This window comes from Oncorhynchus nerka, linkage group LG16 (assembly GCF_034236695.1).
Source record: "Oncorhynchus nerka isolate Pitt River linkage group LG16, Oner_Uvic_2.0, whole genome shotgun sequence".
In the NCBI taxonomy this organism is placed as follows: Eukaryota; Metazoa; Chordata; class Actinopteri; order Salmoniformes; family Salmonidae; genus Oncorhynchus; species Oncorhynchus nerka.
In genome coordinates this window covers 24,090,610-24,111,606 of record NC_088411.1, presented here as the reverse complement: position 1 = coordinate 24,111,606, position 20,997 = coordinate 24,090,610, and positions in this window count along the sequence as shown.

Sequence of the window (20,997 nt, the reverse complement as noted above, 5' to 3'; positions counted from 1 at the left end):
TGGTTGTGGGTTGACACAGAGCAGCGTGGGAGGTTTGGGTATAGTGGTGGGTCTTATTCCTGATGTCGGAAATGCCCCCCTCTTCCACCCCCCCACCCCCTGTGAAAGAGACACACTGTGTCCTAGTTCCTAGTGTGGACTAATGAGATACACCTCTACCTCCCTGACTGTTTATTTACGCGTGTGTGTGCGTGTGTATGGAACACCTCCATGTTTTAACAGGGCCCTATTTACCCCTTTCAGAGGTGCTGTGTTTACCTGGCTGGGTTCTGACGGGGATGCTGACATGCTGGAACTATGTTCCAAACCAGGAGTGTTCTTTACGCTCCGTCACAATTTCCCATGAAATCCCACATAGAAACATACTGCAGTTTACTATAGAATACTACTATACTTACTATAGAATTATGCAGTAAACTGTAGTATACTGTACAATACTGTACTAAACACTGTAGTATCCCTCTAACATGTGTATAACTTACTATACAATGGTGTAATATACTGTAGAATACTATGGTAAATACTACAGTATTGTCTACTAAATAATCTGGGGAAGCTACTCTGAAAATATAGTTCTCCAAGCTACTAATTACTTCACCCCGAAAGAAGTTAAGCTACACTAAAACTATCCTTAAGAAAAATATAGTTCACTCAGTGGTGGAAAAAGTGCCCAATTGTCATACTTGAGTAAAAGTAAAGATACCTTCGTAAAAGTGAAAGTCACCCAATAAAATACTACTTGAGTAAAAGTCTAAACGTATTTGGTTTTAAATATACTTATGTATCAAAAGTAAATACTATAAATCATTTAAAATCCTTATATTAGGCAAACCAGACAGCATGATTTTCTTGTTTTTAAAATTACGGATAGCCAACATTCAGACATAATTGACAAACAAAGCATTTGTGTTTCGTGAATCCACCAGATCAGAGGCAGTAGGGATGAACACGTGTTACGTGTGTCAGTTGGACCATTTTCCTATCCTGCTAGGCATTTGAAATATAACAAGTACTTTTGTGTGTCAGGGAAAATGTATGGGAGTACAAAGTACATATTTTCTTCAGGAATGTAGTGGAGTAAAAGTAAAAGTTGTCAAAAATGTAAATAGTAAAGTACAGATACCCAAAATACTACTTAAGTAGTACTTCTATCACGTTTGAGGTATGAGCCAGATGCAGACAGTGTCGAAGAAACAAATGTTATTTTCTAAAACAGGGGCAGGCAAACGACAGGTCAAAGGCAGGCAGAGGTCAGTAATTCAGAGAGGGTGCAAAAGGTCCAAAACGGCAGGTAGTCTCAGGGTCAGGGCAGGCAGGGGTCAATCATCCAGTGAGGTGGGGCAAGATATAGAACAGGCAGGGAAGGACCGGGAAGGACTAGAAAACAGGAGCAAGACACAGACAGGAGCAGAGGAACAAATGCTGGTAGGTTTCATGACACAAAACTAATTGGCAACAAACAGACAACACAGGTATAAATACACAGGGGATAATGGGGAAGGTGTGCGGCGCCTGGAAGGGGGTGAAGACAAGCACAAAGACAGGTGAAACAGATCAGGGTGTGACAACTGCAAAAGTATTTTTATTCGTTACTTTGCAGCACTGAGTTTACTTATCTAAAGTTACATTGAAAAATGAGTTCACTACATACATCCAAACTACTTCATGAAAAAGTGTTATACTGTATGTAAATCTGAAATGTCAAGGAATACAAATTGCAAGACAGATCACTTTGGGCTCATATGTTAACAGAATGTGTAATTTAGCCCATTAAACACAAAAACAATGTTTGAAGTGAAAATTAGGTAGGTCTGATGCCGAAAAAGAAAGAACATTATTGCCTACTTCACCAGTGTAGTTCCAGTAGTTAGCTACACTGGTACATAGCAAAAAAAAAGTAATTCACTACTGAAAACACTGTAAATAATACAGTTATGTCTGCAGAAATACTACAGTCCGCAAAATTCACTGCACTTTTTCTTAGCTATTACAGTACTTCATTTGCATAGACACTGCCCATTACCCTACCCCCATATCCCAATTTGTGACATCCATAAGTGAGAAACTACATGCCAAGTATAGACCATACATATATTGTGTACCCTACAGGATATAGAAATGAGCAGAAGCTCTAAACTATCTGTTCAGATCCCAGTCCTACCTACCAACAGGTTATGAAAAATGGTCTCTTTTATATTTCTCCAGTAAGTTTCCTCAAGGAGAAAGCCACCACTTCTATATCAAATGTAATAAAACTACGGTAAATACTACAGTATACTACAATCTGCAAAAACACTACAATAATTACTATAGTATATAGTACAGTTTTCTTTTACTACAGTATTTACAGTATTCACTGTAGTGTTTTTCTGACTTTATTCCGCAAAAACACTACAGTGAATACTACACTGAAGTATACTATAGTATACTATACTATTTTTTCATATGGGCACCTAGAATATGTACTGTACAGGTCTAGCCCAGGGATGTGTGGATGAGTCAACCTTGCCCAAGACCTTACAGGTAGACAATAGGTCAGGTGGAATATGGATGCTGTGGTAACGAGGCCAAATCTGCATCCCAAATGGCACCATATTCTATATTTAGTGCACTTCTTTTGACCAGCGCCCATAAGGAATAAGGTGCCATTTGGGACACAGACCACCTGCTGAAGAGCAGGTGGCAACAATCACAGCTCCTCTTTGCTCAGGAGAGTTGCATCGCTTCAGGCTATTGTTCCACATGGAAAGCTAAACCCATATTACCCACCATGGTGGAACAAAACTGTACTTTCCTCTGCACTGTTCCACTGAAGCACTTAGTCTCACTGGAAAACATATTCAGATGAGTAGCATATAAACCAACAGTAGGTGACACAATGTAAACCAATCTAGGAGCAAAGCAGCAGCACTGCTTTCCCAACCCCTTATCCTCCCCCTACTCATCTCCTCCTCCTCCCGCCCCCTCCTCCTCCTCCTCCTCTCTTCCACTCCTCATCTCCTCCTCCTTCTCCTTCTCCTCCTCCTTTTCCTCCTCCTCTCCTCCTCCTCCCCCACTCCTCCCCCTCCTCCCCCTCCTCATCTCCTCCTCCTCCTCCTCCTCTCATCCTCTCCTCCCCTCTTCCTCTCCTCTCCTCCTCTTCTCCTCCCCTCCTCCCCTCCTCTTCTCCCCCAGTCCCCAAGTAGTGACATGTCACAAGCAGAGCTAGACCTCTCATCAACACCATCATAAACACTAACAAGTCTGGATCTGGATAATTGCTCGGGCTGACAAGGGGAGCAGTGAAAGACTTGAGAGAGAGAGAGGTGAGAAAGAGAAACAGGATGTGGGGGGTGTTGGAGTGGAGCAGCAATAGAGCTCTGTCTGTTTGTTGGCACGCAACCAGTATCCTCCAGCTGAATCACAGCCGTGGGGTTACTAACCTGATTAACCTGTTGTTCACAGGTGACAGAGAGAGTGAGAACTTTGGACAGGGACTTATTCCCTATATTCCCTATAGAGTCCCATTTTGGACAAAAGTAGTGGACTATAAAAGCAATAGAATACCAAAAGTAGTGGACTATAAAAGCAATACAATACCAAAAGTAGTGGACTATAAAGTGGATATTTATTTCAGACTTGGCCTGGGAATGTCAGACATCATCAGGGCAGGGCAGGCTGCCAGGTCATCATCTTTGTAGAGGAAACGGTTTGACTGGTGTAATTAACGTTGGCGCTGGAGCAGCAGAAAGGCAGTGTGTGTAATTGCTGTGTTCCCCTGGCGGCTGATGGCTGATACTAGCTTGCTGTTGTCACCGCTGCCCTCTGGGCTGTATCCCTCCAGGGTTCTGCTGATAGGCTGCTGCTGCTGCTGCTGTTGTTGTGAGGTTTGGAGGTTTGGATCTTAAGCGCTCAGCTAGACAAGCCAAGCCCCCATTGTCTCTCTACCTCTCTCCACTGTCTTTTTTTGTCCATTTTTCTCACTTCTCTCTCAAACCCCTCCTCCCCCTTTCCCAATCCCCTCACTCCCGCCTTCCCCCCTCCCTGTCCCCCTCCCTCAATCTCTTATCCCCTCCACACCATCCCATCTCGTCTCCAGAGCGGGTTACTATATGCTCTGTGTTTGATCTTATTAACTTCAAGCTGCAAAGCAATTGCACAATATCCAAACAGTCTTGTCACAATGGATGGAACACGGCCATGGGGCTACAGGGGGCCATCAATAATTTAGCCCACTGGCCCCGCTATCCTTTTAGAGCTCAACATGGAGCCACTATCCATACGAAGGGAAATGGGGGCTGGAAGGGGGATGGTTTTCCTCACACACATGCAAGGCAAGCCCACCTCAACTGCTTGCTTGGAAGCATTTGCGCCTCCTTTGGTAAAGAAAGAGTGAATTGGTATTGTCTACCATTACATTTTTAAATCGTTTTTCAGATATGTTATACACGTTATGATTATAAATGAATGCATTTCCATTTCAATTGCGGGAGAGTGAATGAGAGAGAGAAAAGTAATAGAGAGGCCGTTAAAGAGTGAATGGGTGAAGAGAAAGAAAGGGATATCCAATGAGACAGAAACATCTGTATGACTGAACGCCTCTAAGTCAGAATCCCCCCTAAACGTAATGATACCGTAGTAATAGAGAGGCTGTTAAAGAGTGAATGGGTGAAGAGAAAGAAAGGGAGAGTCATATCCAATGAGACAGAAACATCTGTATGATGTTGGGTTCAGCCTCTTCCTGGAAGAACAAGCTTCTTGCTCTCTAGGAACAAACAGGCTGAATGATACCTGCTCACTGCTAATCTGCCCACCAGCCATGCAGGCACCCATACAGACAGTGTCCTCACCATTTACTAAAACACCCTTTATATCTGGAGGCCTCATTGGCACACTGAGCCCCCTCTATTCCTCCACCTTCCCAGTGGCCCCTTTTCAGGCTGACAGATGTCAAACATGCTGGGACCGGCTGGTCCACAGCTGTCAGAGAAACAGGTAGACGAACAGGAAAAGAGGACACGGAGGGAGCAGGAGGAGAGGAAGTCTATTTTATCATCTTATCACCACAGGTATTGGAGGAGATTAGCTGGCACACCTGCCATGCAGGGTTAATGAACAACGCCGTATCCAGTTTGGCATCTACAAGATAATTCAATTACACTTTGCCTCCGCTGGCCTCAAGCCCCAGCTAACCCCTGGTCCTGTCCCTCTTCCAGTTATTCTCCTTCCCCCTCTGTCCGTCTGTCTGTTTGTCAGTCAGTCAGTCAGTCTGACACGTGTACTGAAAGATGTAGTGTACTATACTGTTACTGTACCCACTGGTGCAGCCTGCTGATATGAAAGGATGTGTCTCTGTTACACTCAGACTCAGGAAGTGGCAAGCCCCATCACGCAGCTGCCTTTCACATGGTGGCAAAGTGAAGCCGTCCCATCATCCTTTAGAGGGGGACATTAGAGGAAACATAAATATACGTTTGTGACAGGTGGGCACTGCTGAACAAAGAGAAGGCTTTAGGAGAAAAAAGGGTTTGAAGAAAAGATAGGTCAAAGTGGACACTTACAGTAACAAGACAGGACGTCAAACTTAGCTGTTGATACACCTGCCAGTCCTGTCTTCAGCTGCTAGTGTGATCAGAACATCAGTGTTCTTTTCATGTGTGTCTGTGTTAGTGTGTGTTTGTGTGAGTAAGTAAGTGTGTACTGCATGTGCGTGTCTATATAATACTTTCCCATGTTTCCTCCAGTGAACCGTAAGTGTATGTCTCAGTGGTGATGGTTGGCTGAATAGCTGAATAGATGAAGGTACTTGGTCAATGTCGAGCACAGGAGCTGTAAGCTCCACAAAGCTTTGAGCCATCACAGGTTACTGAGATAGAAGACAGAACAAGGCTTTGAGCCATCACAGGTTACTGAGATAGAAGACAGAACAAGGCTTTGAGCCATCACAGGTTACTGAGATAGAAGACAGAACAAGGCTTTGAGCCATCACAGGTTACTGAGATAGAAGACCGAACAAGGCATTGAGCCATCACAGGTTACTGAGATAGAAGACAGAACAAGGCTTTGAGCCATCACAGGTTACTGAGATAGAAGACAGAACAAGGCTTTGAGCCATCACAGGTTACTGAGATAGAAGACAGAACAAACGCAGACAATAAACCTGTAGTACATACTGGAAAGAAGATAAACAGTAGGAGTCGTTGAGCCACAACCTGCCTGTGGTGTGTGTGTGTGTGTTTGATGAGAGTCAGCGTGGGTGAAGAGTGTGGATAAGTATGTGTATGTGTTGTGATTCCTGTGAGACCCCCCGTGGAGACACTTAAATGTGGTCAGAGACACACTGACTGACGTCCATCAATAATGTAGAATGCACAAGGATCTAGCCGCACACACACACACACACACACACACACACACACACACACACACACACACACACACACACACACACACACACACACACACACACACACACACACACAATCACCAGGGATAGACAATCTACTGTCTCTCCCTGTTGGATGCCACATCTTCCACAGATGGATGGATGGCTTCAATCTTCAATCTGATGAGAAACCCTCCCTGAGAACAGTTGATTGTAGCCTAGTCTGGCACATGAGCGAGTATCATCTAATATAACGTGTGATTATTAGCATTAGACCCCTGCATGAGTCTGTATGTGTATTTGAGGGAGAAACAGAGGGTATCTAGCCTAATGGTTAAAACATTCACATACAGATGAGGCAATATCTCATGCTTCGTCAATGGGGGTTCAGTCCAGCTGTTACTAGTATGTGTGTGAGAGACATTCAGAGAAAAAAACATCTCTCTCCCTCTATTTCAATTTCATCAGTTCATTTCAGCTCCAACAGTGGTTTTTGTCCAATGGTTATTATTCTGTCACCAGGCATTAGAGTATCATCAAATTTGGAAGAAGATAGACAAAAGAACATTTTGAAGTAAGGTTCCCGAAGTCTCTGGGAGTGTTTAGGCTGTACCTTCTTTCTCAATGAATTTATCATCTCAAGCTCTCTAGTCCTCTCATGTGTGTCTGTCTGTGTGTGTCTGTGTGTGTGTCTGTTTGTGTCCATGTGGGTGTCTATGTATGTCTATGTGTGTATGTGAGTGCGTGTTCCATGATAATGTTCTGTATCGAATCCCTGGGGGAAATAGACAATTTTTCCTTCCATGTTTGGGTGATGTCAGAGTGAGATGACCCTCCAGTCCTCTTCTACTACAGACCTCTTCACTGAACAGTGAACAGACACTATCCTCTCCTCAAGTCTGGAAATCATCACCCTGCCTTCCCACTTCCTCTAGCCCATCCAGGACCCACACTGAGTCCAATCCAGCTTGATGAGAGCAGCCCTGCATGGCTCATAGGGCCTGCCTCCCTCTGCCCCTTCCCCTGTCCCTGGGGCAAAGCTTGGGTCTGGGTCTGTTTGAGGTGGTTTAGTGGTGTAAACTCCCAAGCCCTCCTTCTAACGGCCCTGGCATGGACATCAGGTCTGTTCTGGGGTTTTCTCTGAGGCAGGATGAAGATGGAGACAGACATGGCTTAGGTCCCAAATGGCACCCTATTCTCTATATAGTGCACTGCTTTTGACGAGAGCCCCATGGCCCCAGTAGTGCACAATTACGGTGCATTCGGAAAGTATTCAGACCCCTTGACTTTTTAAAAATGTTGTTACCGTTACAGCCTTATTCTAAAATTGATAAAATTATAATCTACACACAATATCCCATAATGACAAAGCAAAAACAGGTTTTTAGAAATGTTTGTAAATGTATTAAAAATAGAATTCTGAAATATCACATTTATTACATAAATAAACTTGGCAAAACTGTATTTGGGGAGATTCTCACATTCTCCTCTGCAGATCCTCTCAAGCTCTGTCAGGTTGGATGTGGAGCGTAGATGCAAAGCTATTTTCAGGACCCTCCAGAGATGTTCGATCGGGTTCAAGTCCGGACTCTGGCTGGGCCACTCAAGGACATTCAGAGACTTGTCCCGAAGCCACTCCTGCATTGTCTTGGCTGTGTGCTTAGGCTCGTTGTCCCCAGTCTGAGGTCCTGAGCTTGTTCTCATCAAGTATCTCTCTGTACCTTGCTCTGTTCATCTTTCCCTCGATCCTGACTAGTCTCACAGTCCCTGCCACTGAAAAAATCCCCACAGCATGACACTGCTACCACCATGCTTCACCGTAGGGATGGTACCAGGTTTCCTCCAGACATGATGTTTGGCATTCAGGCCAAAGAGTTCAATCTTGGTTCCATCAGACCAGAAAATCTTGTTTCACATGGTCTGAGAGTCTTTAGGCGCCTTTTGGCAAATTCCAAGCGGGTTGTCATGTGCCTTTTACTGAGGAGTGGCTTCTGTCTGGCCTGATTGGTGGAGTGCTGCAGATATGGTTGTCCTTCTGGAAGGTTCTCCCATCTCCACAGAGGAACTCTGGAGCTCTGTCAGACTGACCATTGGGTTCTTGGGCACCTCCCCCGATTACTAAGTTTGGCCGGGTGGCCAGCTCTAGGAAGAGTCTTGGTGGTTCCAAACTTATTCCAATTAAGAATGATGGAGGCCACTGTGTTCTTGGGGACCATCAACGCTGCAGACATTTTTTGGTACCCTTCCCCAGATCTGTGCCTCGACATAATCCTGTCTCGGAGCTCTATGGACAATTCCTTTGACAACATGGCTTGGATTTTGCTCTGACATACACTGTCAACTGTGGGACCTTATATAGACAGGTGTGTGCCTTTGCAAATCATTAAATTTACCACATGTGGATTCTAATTAAGTTGTAGAAACATCTCAAGGATCATCAATGGAAACAGGATGCACCTGAGCTCAATTTCGAGTCTCATAGCGAATGGTCTGAATTGTTATTTAAATAATTTATTTCTGTTTATTATTTTTTATAAAATTGGCATAAATTTGACAACAAAACGTTTTCTCTTTGTCATTATGGGTTATTGTGTGTGGATTGATGAGGAGAAAAATGATTTAATACATTTTAGAATAAGGTTGTAATGTAACAAAATGTGGAACAAGTCAAGGGGTTTGAATATTATCCGAATGCCCTGTATGTCGGGGGTAGGGTGTAATTTGAGAGACAACTACGTCCGTGGTGGTGGCAAGTGGCTGGGTGGGTGATTCTGAATGGGGGGAGGGATGGATTTTTAAGACTGAGGCAAGTTCTCCAGTATTTCTTTACATTTATTTTTTTAAATCCATTGCCTGCTTCAGTGCAATGTTTGAACTGTTCAGCATCACTTACAGTTGTAAGGTCAGTGCATTAGTGCAATAATTTTATTCATAGCCTTTCTATAGCCCTGGGGGTTGCTGGCTGTCATCAGTAATAAGCGGCTGACATCTGTCTAGCGTATATTGCCCATGGAGACTCATCTCCCACAAATGGGGGGCAGAGACCCTGTGTGTGAGTGTGTGTGTGTCCCACACCTCACATACTGCATATGTATGTGTTTGCATGTGAGTGACATGCTATGAACACAACGTAAACATGGGAGTGAAATGAGCACTTTAGCTCGAGTCATTGGGCAGCCTCATGCCCATTCCTAGTCCTACCTGTCTGAAGCCATAACAATAATGTGACTGCCAATTCAGTATGATGTGCTAAAAAGTGCCTTATGTGATTATCGTAGAGTGTCAATAATGCTTCATGAGTGAAAATCCAAACCTGGTTCAAACGTTCATCTCAATCTTTAAGCTTGTTCTGGCTTTGTCATGCTCGTTGGAAGAACACATTCAAATCAAATCAAACGTTTTTGTCACATGCGCCGAAATACAACAGACCTTACAGTGAAATACTTGCTTACAAGCCCTTAACCAACTATGCAGTTTCAAGAAAATACCTTAAAAAATTAAGAGATAAGAATAACAAATATTTAAAGATAATTATTTAATTCAGCTTTTATTTCTTTCATCACATTCCCAGTGGGACAGAAGTGTACATACACTCAATTAGTATTTGGTAGCATTGCATTTAAATGTTTTAACTTGGGTCAAATGTTTCGGGTAGCCTTCCACAAGCTTCCCACAATAAGTTGGGTGAATTTTGGCCCATTCCCCCTGACAGAGCTGGTGTAACTGAATCAGGTTTGTAGGCCTCCTTTCTCACACATACTTTTTCAGTTCTGCCCACACATTTTCTATAGGACTGAAGTCAGGGATTTGTGATGGCCACTCCAATACCTTGACTTTGTTGGCCTTAATAAGCCATTTTGCAACAACTTTGGAAGTATGCTTGGGGTAATTTTTCATTTGGAAGACCCATTTGTGACCAAGCTTTAACTTCCTGATTGATGTCTTGAGGTGTTGCTTTAATATATCCACATAATTTTCCTGCCTCATGATGCCATCTATTTTGTGAAGTGCACCAGTCCCTCGTGCTGCAAAACACCCACAAAACATGATGCTGCCACCCCCGTGCTTCATGGTTGGGATGGTGTTCTTCGGTTTGCAAGCCTCCCCCTTTTTCCTCCAAACATAACGATGGTAATTATGGCCAAACAGTTGTATTTTTGTTTCATCAGACCAGAGCACATTTCTCCTAAAAGTATGATCTTTGTCCCCATGTGCAGTTGCAAATCGTAGTCTGTCTTTTTTATGGCGGTTTTAGAGCAGTGGCTTCTTCCTTGCTGAGCGGCCTTTCAGGTTATGTCGATATAGGACTCATTTAACTGTTGATATAGATACTTTTGTACCTGTTTCCTCCAGCATCTTCACAAGGTCCTTTTCTGTTGTTCTGGGATTGATTTGCACTTTTCGCACCAAAGTACGCTAATCTCCAGGAGACAGAAGGCCTCTCCTTCCTGAGCGGTATGACGGCTGCGTGGTCCCATGGTGCTTATACTTGCGTACAATTGCTTGTACAAATGAACGTGGTACCTTCAGGGGTTTGGAAATTGCTAAAAAGGATGAACCAGACTTGTGGAGGTCTACAATGTTTTTTCTGAGGTCTTGGCTGATTTATTTTGATTTTCCCATGATGTCAATCAAAGAGGCACTGAGTTTGAAGGTAGGCATTGAAAAACAATAACAGGTACACATCTAATTGACGCAAATTATGACGTTGTTCAGCCACGACGCGGTGAAACACAAGATAATACAGTTTTTAACTTCTTCGAGATAGGGGGCGCTCTTTTAATTTTTGGATAAAAAACGTTCCCGTTTTAAACAAGATATTTTGTCACGACAAGATGCTCGACTATGCATTTAATTGACAGCTTTGGAAAGAATAAACTCTGACCTTTCCAAAACTGAAAAGATATTATCTGTGAGTGCCCCAGAACTAATGCTACAGGCGAAACCAAGATTAAGTTTCATACAGGAAATGCCCCAGATTCTGAAGGCGCTGTGTTCCAATGTCTCCTTATATGACTGTGAATGCGCCAGGAATGAGCCTGCCCTTTCTGTCGTTTCTCCAAGGTGTCTGCAGCATTGTGACGTATTTGTAGGCATATCATTGAAAGATTGACCATGAGAGACTACATTTACCAGGTGTCCGCCCAGTGTCCTGTGTCGAAATTATTGCGTAATCTCTAGGTCCATGCGCGTTCCATTTCTTCAGAAGACAAAGGCAACTGCCACGAAGGATTTATCATCGATAGATATGTGAAAAACACCTTGAGGATTGATTCTAAACATCGTTTGCCATGTTTCTGTCGATATTATGGAGTTAATTTGGAAAAAAAAGTTTGCGTTTTAATGACTTAATTTTCATTTTTTTTCTTACCCAAACGTGATGAAGAAAACGGAGCGATTTGTCAACACAAATAATATTTTTGTAAAAACTGAACATTTGCTATCTAACAGAGAGTCTCCTCATTGAAAACATCTGAAGTTCTTCAAAGGTAAATGATTTTATTTGAATGCTTTTCTGGTTTTTGTGAAAATGTTGCATGCTGAATGCCAGGCATAATCCTATGCTAGGCTATCAATACTGTTACACAAATGCTTGTTTTGCTATGGTTGAGAAGCATATTTTGAAAATCTGAGATGACAGTGTTGTTAACAAAAGGCTAAGCTTGAGAGCTAGCATATTGATTTCATTTCATTTGCGATTTTCATGAATAGTTAACGTTGCGTTATGGTAATGGGCTTGAGGCTGTAGTCACGATCCCGGATCCGGGATGGCTCGACGCAAGAAGTTAATGTCCTGTTGGTAGGGTATACGTGCTTTCAGCTCGTCCAATTATTTTCCAGCGATTGAACGTTAGCTAGCAGGACGGAAGACAAGGGGCAGATTAGACACTCGTCACCTGATCCTCACAAGGCACACTGATCTTTTTCCTTCTCCATAATAACATAATAATAATCAATCATTTTGCTCTTTATTTAGCCATCTTACATATAAAACCATATTTGTTCATAAAACATTGTGAATAACTCACCACAGGTTAATGGGAAGCATGTGCTTGAAAGGATGCACATAACATGCAATGTTTGGTTGTGTTGGAGAGAGTCTCTGTCTTAAATCATTTCCCACACACAGTCTGTGCCTGTATTTAGTTTTCCTGCTATTGAGGGCCGAGAATCCACTGTTACACAGGTACGTGGTTGCAAAGGGCATCAGTGTTTTAACAGCGCGATTTGCCAAGGCAAGAAACTCTGAGCGCAGCCCTATCCAGAAATCTGGTAGTGGCTTCATATTAAATTCAATTTTCACAGAACCGCTTGTTGTAATTCCGATGAGACTCTCTTGTTCAGATATCGGTAAGTGGACTGGAGGCAGGGCATGAAAGGGATAACGAATCCAGTTGTTTGTGTCGTCCGTTTCGTGAAAGTACCTGGGTAATTGCGTACCGAGCTCACTCAGGTGCTTTGCTATATCACATTTGACATGGTCCGTAAGCTTGAGTTTATTTCCACACAAAACATCTTACAATGATGGAAAGACCTGTGTGTTGTCCTTGTTAATGCAGGCAGAGAAGAGCTCCAACTCCTTAATCATAGCCTCAATTTTGTCCAAACAAATTGAATATAGTTGCGGAGAGTCCCTGTAATCCTAGATTCAGATCATTCAGGAGAGAAAAAACATCACCCAGATAGGCCAGTTGTGTGAGAAACTCATCATAATGCAAAAAGTCAGACAAGTTAAAATTATGGTCAGTAAAGAAAACGTTAAGCTCATCTCTCAATTTAAAAAAATGTGTCAATACTTTGCCCCTTGAAAACCAGCACACCTCTGTATGTTGTAAAAGTGTTACATGGTCGCTGCCCATATAATTGCATAATGCAGACAATACACAAGAGTTCAGGGGCCTTGCTTTAACAAAGTTAACCATTTTCACTGTAGTGTCTAAAATGTCTTTCAAGCTGTCAGGCATTCCCTTGGCCTCTCGGTGGACGCTGCAGTGTACCCAAGTGGCGTCCAGAGCAGCAGCTTGCACGCGCGTTACCACTCCATTATGACTCACTGTCATGGCTTTTGCGCCATCAGTACAGATACCAACACATCTTGACCAACAAAGTTCATTTGATGTTACAAAGCTGTCCAGTACTTTAAAAATACAATTTCATGTGGTCCTGGTATCCAGTGGTTTGCAGAAGAGAATGTCTTCCTTATTTGACCACCCATAAACGTAACGGAGATATACCAGGAGCTGTGGCTGTTCGTTACGTCTGTTGACTCATCCAGCTGTAACGCATATAATTAGATGGCTTGTATACGAAGCAGTAATTGATTCAAAACATCTTTGTGTGTTATTAGTCTAAGCACACTATGTTTGTCTGTTGTTGTGACTTAGATGAAGATCAGATCAAATTTGATGACCAATTTATGCAGAAATCCTGGTAATTCCAAAGGGTTCACATACTTTTTCTTGCGTTGTGAAACTGTTGGGTTTTTTAGTTGTTGAAAACTGTTTATTAAGTTTTACACACACAAGACAACACAAAGCAATATAAATAATATACTCAACTAGAAAAAATACAAATAATACATAAATAATAGCTTTAAAGATACTTTAGACAAGTTAAACACACCAGGCAGAAGGCTACAGAGGTTAAAGGGCAATCTATAGTACAGGGACAGAGCAAACACCTCACCATTGTTCCTGTAAACAGTCAAGGGATAGGGGTGGAGAAATGCAACCACTCACAGACAGTCATGGCCACAGACCGACCATCAACTGGACCAAAAATGTAAAGTTTACAATGCTTTAAAATAAAATAAAATGAATAATAATAATTTTATGTAAGCGTGAACAAAATTTAAAAATAAAAACTGGGAACAACAAGCTCACATGTTAGTCTCTGACCGGGCAAGATGAACAAGGGTCACAATCAATAAGCACATCAACCTTAATGCCACCCCCCCCCCCATATAAAAAACACAAAGAAATGCTCATCCAACCCTTACGTCACAGGGGGGTCAAATACAGACTTATTTTAGTTTTAATATGAATGCCATCAGAGGATGGACTGTTTAAAGTAAGACCGGAATGGAGCCCAAGCCTCATTAAACAGTTTGGGGTTCCCACGTGAATTGAATGAATTTTTTTCTAGTTTCAGAGAGCACAACACATCTCTCACCCAATATTTATAAGATGGGGGAGCTGCCATCTTTCAGTTCTGTAGTATTAGCCGTCTAGCTAAAAGAGTTGTATAAGCAACAGTGTCTGACTGGATTCTTGACAGGGGGGTACCTATGGGCAGTACTCCAAAAAGGGCTGTAAGGGGAGACGGATCTATAACAGTGTCATATATATCAGAGAAGCATTTAAATATTAATTCCCAGAAACCTGACAGTTTATGACAGCCCCAAAACATATGCAACAGTGTGGCTGGTTCCACTTTACATCTGACACAGGTAGGATCAAAATCAGAGAATATTCTTCCAAGTTTGGCCCCCGACCAGTGGATACGGTGAACCACCTTGAATTGAATGAGGCTGTGTCTAGTGCTAAAGGAGGACGAATGCACCATGTGCAGCACAGATTCCCAGGAGTCTTCCCCAAGTTCCTCCCCCAAATCCTTTCCCCATTGAGTCTTTAAAGGCACCAAAGAAGGGTTCTGTAAGTCATGAATGATTGCAGATGCATCTGAGATTGCGCCCCTAGGAAGCTTGTTCAGCTCAAAGATGCTCTCTATAGCTGTATTCGCAGGCCCATGGGGAAATTCAGGTGTGTTAGCTCTGACAAAGTTCCTAGTCTGGAGATAGCAGAAAAAGTGGGATTGGTGGAGGTTGACCTTTTCCTGTAGCTGAGCAAAAGAGGCAAATGTATCATCAAAGAATAATTGGGCTAGTGAGGAGAGGCTTAGTGAGTGCCAGATGGCAAAAGCCCAATCATTCAAAGATGGAGGAAATAAAATGTTCTGATTGATTGGGCCTGATAGAGAAAAGCCTCGGAGGTTAAAGGCTAAATGGAACTGATTCCAAACTTTAAGAGACTGCTTTACAATTAGGTTGATACACCTTTTGCCTAGGGACACTGGGAGAGACGAGCACAACACAGAAGAAAGTGCAGCAGGTTGACACAATTCAGACTCCATCTGGACCCAGAGTGGTCTAGGGCCAGTAGGATCAGTCTGCAGCCAGTACAGAAGGGCTCTGAAATCTGCAGCCCAATAGTAAGTCTGAAAATTTGGTAGTGCTAAACCCCCCAATGCCTTAGGCTTCTGTAAATGTTTTCTACCAATCCGTGGTACCTTGCCATCCCAAATAAAATACACAAATGTTTGATCCAGTGAATTAAAAAAATATTTTGGAATAAAAATGGGTAAACATTGAAATAAATATAAAAATGTGGGCAACACATTCATTTTAATGACATTAATCCTTTCGATAAGAGAAAGAGGTAGCGAATTCCAAAAAGTAAAAGATTGTTTCAAACTGTCTGCTGGAGCAACAAAGTTTTCCTGAAACAAATGTGAATATTTCCTTCTCACTATAACTCCCAAGTAGGTAGAACAATCCTAAACTGAAAACTTGTAAAAGAGCACCTTAAAGCAGCCTTATTTACAGGAAAAAGTCTTGCCTAGGTGCAGGTTGTACCCTTAGATTGATCCAAACTTTTTAAGAACAGATGAGGCAAGTGGCAATGAGGTATCAACAACTCAAAAATATTTTGAGTCACTGAGACACTATGTAAACAAACGGAATAGGTGAACGAGACAGCCTGGAAACACAGGAGTTAAGTGAAACCTTAATACAATGACATTAAAATGACTGAATGCTTGTAAGGCAAGCACACTATATGATCAAAACATTAGATCACATCAAATAAGCCTGAATGGGTTCGCCAACTCCCCAACTATACAAGACTAGTATGTTATAACTAAACATAATTGTACCACAGGTGGGCTACTTACTATCCACAGTTCGCAAGCAACAGTTGCTGATCTATGAGCAAGTTCAAGACTTCTTGATGTGACGTTGAATGTGAGCCATAGCCTCATCCGGAGACTCAAATGTGTAGTCTTTACCATCATGAGATAGCCATAAACGGGCCGGGAATCGCAGTCCATACTTCACACCTGGATGGTCCCGTAGTAATCGTTTGGCCTGTCCGAAAGCTGCGCGCTGCCCTGGAAACAGTGGGGGAGTAGTCCTGGTAGATGGAGAAGCTCTGTCCTTGAAAGCTCAGAGTGGTATTGCGGGCTCGTCAGGAAATCTCCATCTTCTCATGGTAAAAGTGCACTCGAAGAATTATGTCACAGGGCCTCTCCCCATCCCAGGGCTTTGGGCGCAGCGACCGGTGGGCACGATCAATCAGGGGCTTATCATCTAATGCAAGAACATCCTTCAGCAGCCCAGAAACAAAATCTGTGGCGCGAGGCATTTCCGCTGACTCTGGAACCGATACAAGTCTCAGGTTATTGCGGCGAGAGAATCCCTCTAAACTCACACAGCTCTCCTTCACCTTTTTCAAATCCTCAGCCAGGCGTTTCACGTCAGCCACCAGGGATGTAGTTACGTCGGAGACATTGGTAGCGGAGGTCTCCAGTGCTGCGATCGTTGTAGTGTGCGACGCTGTTTTAAGTGATGTGATTGCTGGCACCGTCTGCTTTTAAAGTATCAGAAACCTCCTGTATTCGGGCCTCAATCATAGCAACTACCTCCATTTTCATTTCAACTATCTCAGAGCGTAGTAGTTTGATGGCCTCGAGAATGTTCATTTCAGCGCCGCCAGGCCAAGTCGCTCCCACGGGTAAAGTGTGAGTCCCCGGGCCCTCAGACTCAGGAGAGGGCGGTGATGAGAGTGGGTCTTGTAGGCCGGGTTTTCTCAATGTCATGTTTTTGACCTTATGTTTCGTCGACATTCTGACATTCGAAAGCAAAGTAGTCTTGGTTTTTACGGAAAGGGATCACCAAACTAATATTTGAAAATAAATACGGTTCTGCTGCAAAATTCACATAACCTTTAAGAATACCGCGGGAGCAAACGGAAAACACGTCAGTCGGCCATGGCGTCCCTCCAACCCCCCGTGAAACTGTTGTTTGATGAAGGTATTGTCTATAGTTTTTTTGGCCTTTCCCCCCCACCATTGTACCAGCCATATCTGTGGCAGCAGGAAGAATTAAGTCATTCACAATAGTATGTGGCTTGCCTGTCCTAGCCACTCGGTAGCTCACCATATAAGACGCTTCTAGCCCCTTCCTATTAATGGTATCTGTTGCTTTAATACATGTCTTACTACTCTAAAGTCGTCTTTATTCTCGCTCAAAAACTCCCGTGGCTTATTTTTCAATTTGTCATGTTTCGTTTCTAAATGTCTCCGCAAGAGTGAAGGTTTCTCGTGAGAGAGTAACGGTTAATGTGATTGGATGTTAATTTTTTGACAAGGCTACCTGTATTTGACATTGTGTTGTTAACACTAGATGGTTTAATTCGATTTTTGGCAGTGAAATGAGGCTACTCAGGTGAGAGAAAAAAATTCAGCCAAATGTATAGCCCCGTTGGAAAATATAAATGTACTGTTTGAAAATGTGAAAAAAAGAAAAAAAACTAACATTTTATTTTAAATGTGAATCACATTTTTATTTGGCATACCCCCGATGTCATTGTACCCACAATATTACAACATATACTGTATGCATGGAGAAACTGTCCCGTCGATGTGGATAAGGGGGTGCTCCCTCTGCTGTTTCCTGAAGTTCACAATCATCTCCTTTGTTTTGTTGACGTTGAGTGTGAGGTTATTTTCCTGACACCACACTCCGAGGGCCCTCACCTCCTCCCTGTAGGCCGTCTCGTTGTTGATGGTAATCAAGCCTACCACTGAAGTGTCGTCCGCAAACTTGATGATTGAGTTGGAGGCGTGCTGGCCACGCAGTCGTGGGTGAACAGGGAGTACAGGAGAGGGCTCAGAACGCACCCTTGTGGGGCCCCAGTGTTGAGGATCAGCGGGGTGGAGATGTTGTTACCTGCCCTCACCACCTGGGGGCGGCCCGTCAGGAAGTCCAGTACCCAGTTGCACAGGGCGGGGTCGAGACCCAGGGTCTCGAGCTTGATGACGAGTTTGGAGGGTACTATGGTGTTAAATGCTGAGCTGTAGTCGATGAACAGCATTCTCACATAGGTATTCCTCTTTTCCAGATGGGTTAGGGCAGTGTGCAGTGTGGTTGCGATTGCGTCGTCTGTGGACCTATTGGGGCAGTAAGCAATTTGGAGTTGGTCTAGGGTGTCGGGTAGGGTGGAGGTGATATGGTCCTTGACTAGTCTCTCAAAACACTTCATGATGACTGACGTGAGTGCTAGTAATTTAGCTCAGTTACCTTAGCTTTCTTGGGAACAGGAACAATGGTGGTCCTCTTGAAGCATGTGGGAACAGCAGACTGGAGATAAGGATTGATTGAATATGTCCGTGAACACACCAGACAGCTGGTCTGCGCATGCTCTGAGTACGCGGCTGGGGATGCCGTCTGGGCCTGCAGCCTTGCGAGGGTTAACACGTTTAAATGTTTTACTCACGTCGGCTGCAGTGAAGGAGAGTACGCAGGTTTTGCTAGCAGGCCGTGTCAGTGGCACTGTATTGTCCTCAAAGCGAGCAAAGAAGTTATTTAGTCTGTCTGGGAGCAAGACATCGAGGTCCGCAACGGGGCTGGGTTTCTTTTTGTAATCCGTGATTGACTGTAGACCCTGCCACATACCTCTTGTGTCTGAGCCGTTTAATTGCAACTCTACTTTGTCTCTATACTGACGCTTAGCTTGTTTGATTGCCTTGCAGGGGGAATAGCTATACTGTTTGTATTCGGTCATGTTTCCGGTCACCTTGCCCTGGATAAAAGCAGTGGTTCGTGCTTTCAGTTTCGCGCGAATGCTGCCATCAATCCACGGTTTCTGCTTTGGGAATATTTTAATCGTTGTTGTGGGTATGACATCGCCGATGCACTTGCTAATAAACTCGCTCACCGAATCAGCGTATTCGTCATTGTTGTTGTTTGACGCAATGCGGAACATATCCCAATCCACGTGATCGAAGCAATCTTGAAGCGTGGAATCAGATTGGTCGGACCAGCGCTGAACAGACCTGTTTAATTCTCTGTCTATAGGCAGGGAGCAACAAAATGGAGTCGTGGTCAGCTTTTCCGAAAGGAGGGCGGTCACAGCCTCAACTCCCTGTGCCATCTAGGAGGGCAGGCACAGCCTCACCTCCCTGTGCCAACTAGTGAACACTGCATATCTGCCTCCAGTACATGAGTCATCTCAATAAATGCCAAACTGCCCTTTAAGCAGGGCTAACAAGTGTGGAGGAGAGATAGGAGGCAAGGTTGAGGCTATTCATGGGTGTCAAAGGGTTGGTTGGTTAGTAACCTGTATAAAAGGATCACTGTGAGAGAAAAAAAGCCACACATCAATGACTGAAGATGTGCTGCTATGCATATTTTACAGGTTAAGAAGAAAGAAGTTTACAAGAGTGTAAGTGGATGGTAGGGGGAGGAAAGGAAGGTGGGGGATGGGGAGGCAGGGGAGGACAGGGAGGTGAGGGATGGGAGAGGCAAGGGAGGACAGGGAGGTGAGGAATGGAAGAGGCAGGGGAGGAGAGGGAGGTGAGGGATAGGGGAGGTAGTGGAGGACAGGGAGGTGTGGGTTCCACATAGAGCTGGAGCAGCCAAGGATGGGCCAAGGAGGGAGGAGAGACAGAGAGAAGCAGAAAGAAAGAGAGAGAGAACACAAGATATGGAGGGTGTAAGAGAGATTTACTGTAGATGGAGGGAGGGAGCAAGAGAGAGATAGAGGGAAAAGGTGGAACAAGAAAAAGAGAGCAAAAAATTGAGAGATAAGAAAAGACGAAGAGGCCTTAAAAACATCTCCCATCTATCCATTAGTGTAAGTACTGTTCTCCTTCCTGTGGTTCAGGCCCTCTTCATGTTGACTTCTCCCTGGTGAAGCACACTAGAGTGGGGAAGGAGGAGGCAGAGGAAGAGAGGCAGGTGAAGAAGGATTAGGTGAATGAGGAATGGGAGGAAAAGGTGTAGGAATAACAGAAGGTAATAGATGATGTTATCAGCCAGTCTGTGACTCCCGGCTTGCCTGACTGCCTCCCTCCCTCCCTCCCTCCCTCCCTCCCTGTCTGCCTCCCTCCCTGCCTCCCTCCCTGTCTGCCTCCCTGTCTGCCTCCCTGTCTGCCTCCCTCTCTGTCTGCCTCCCTCCCTCCCTCCCTCCCTCCCTCCCTGTCTGCCCCCTGTCTGCCTCCCTGTCTGCCTCCCTCTCTGTCCGCCTCCCTCCCTCCCTCCCTCCCTCCCTCCCTCCCTCCCTCCCTCCCTCCCTGTCCGCCTCCCTCCCTGTCCGCCTCCCTCCCTGCCTCCCTCCCTCCCTGTCCGTCTCCCTCCCTGCCTCCCTCCCTCCCTGTCCGTCTCCCTCCCTGTCCGCCTCCCTCCCTGTCCGCCTCCCTCCCTGTCCGCCTCCCTCCCTGCCTCCCTCCCTCCCTGTCCGCCTCCCTCCCTGTCCGCCTCCCTCCCTGTCCGCCTCCCTCCCTCTCTGTCCGCCTCCCTCTCTGTCTGCCTCCCTCCCGCCCTCCTTGATACTACTGGAGCTTCACAGAGAAAT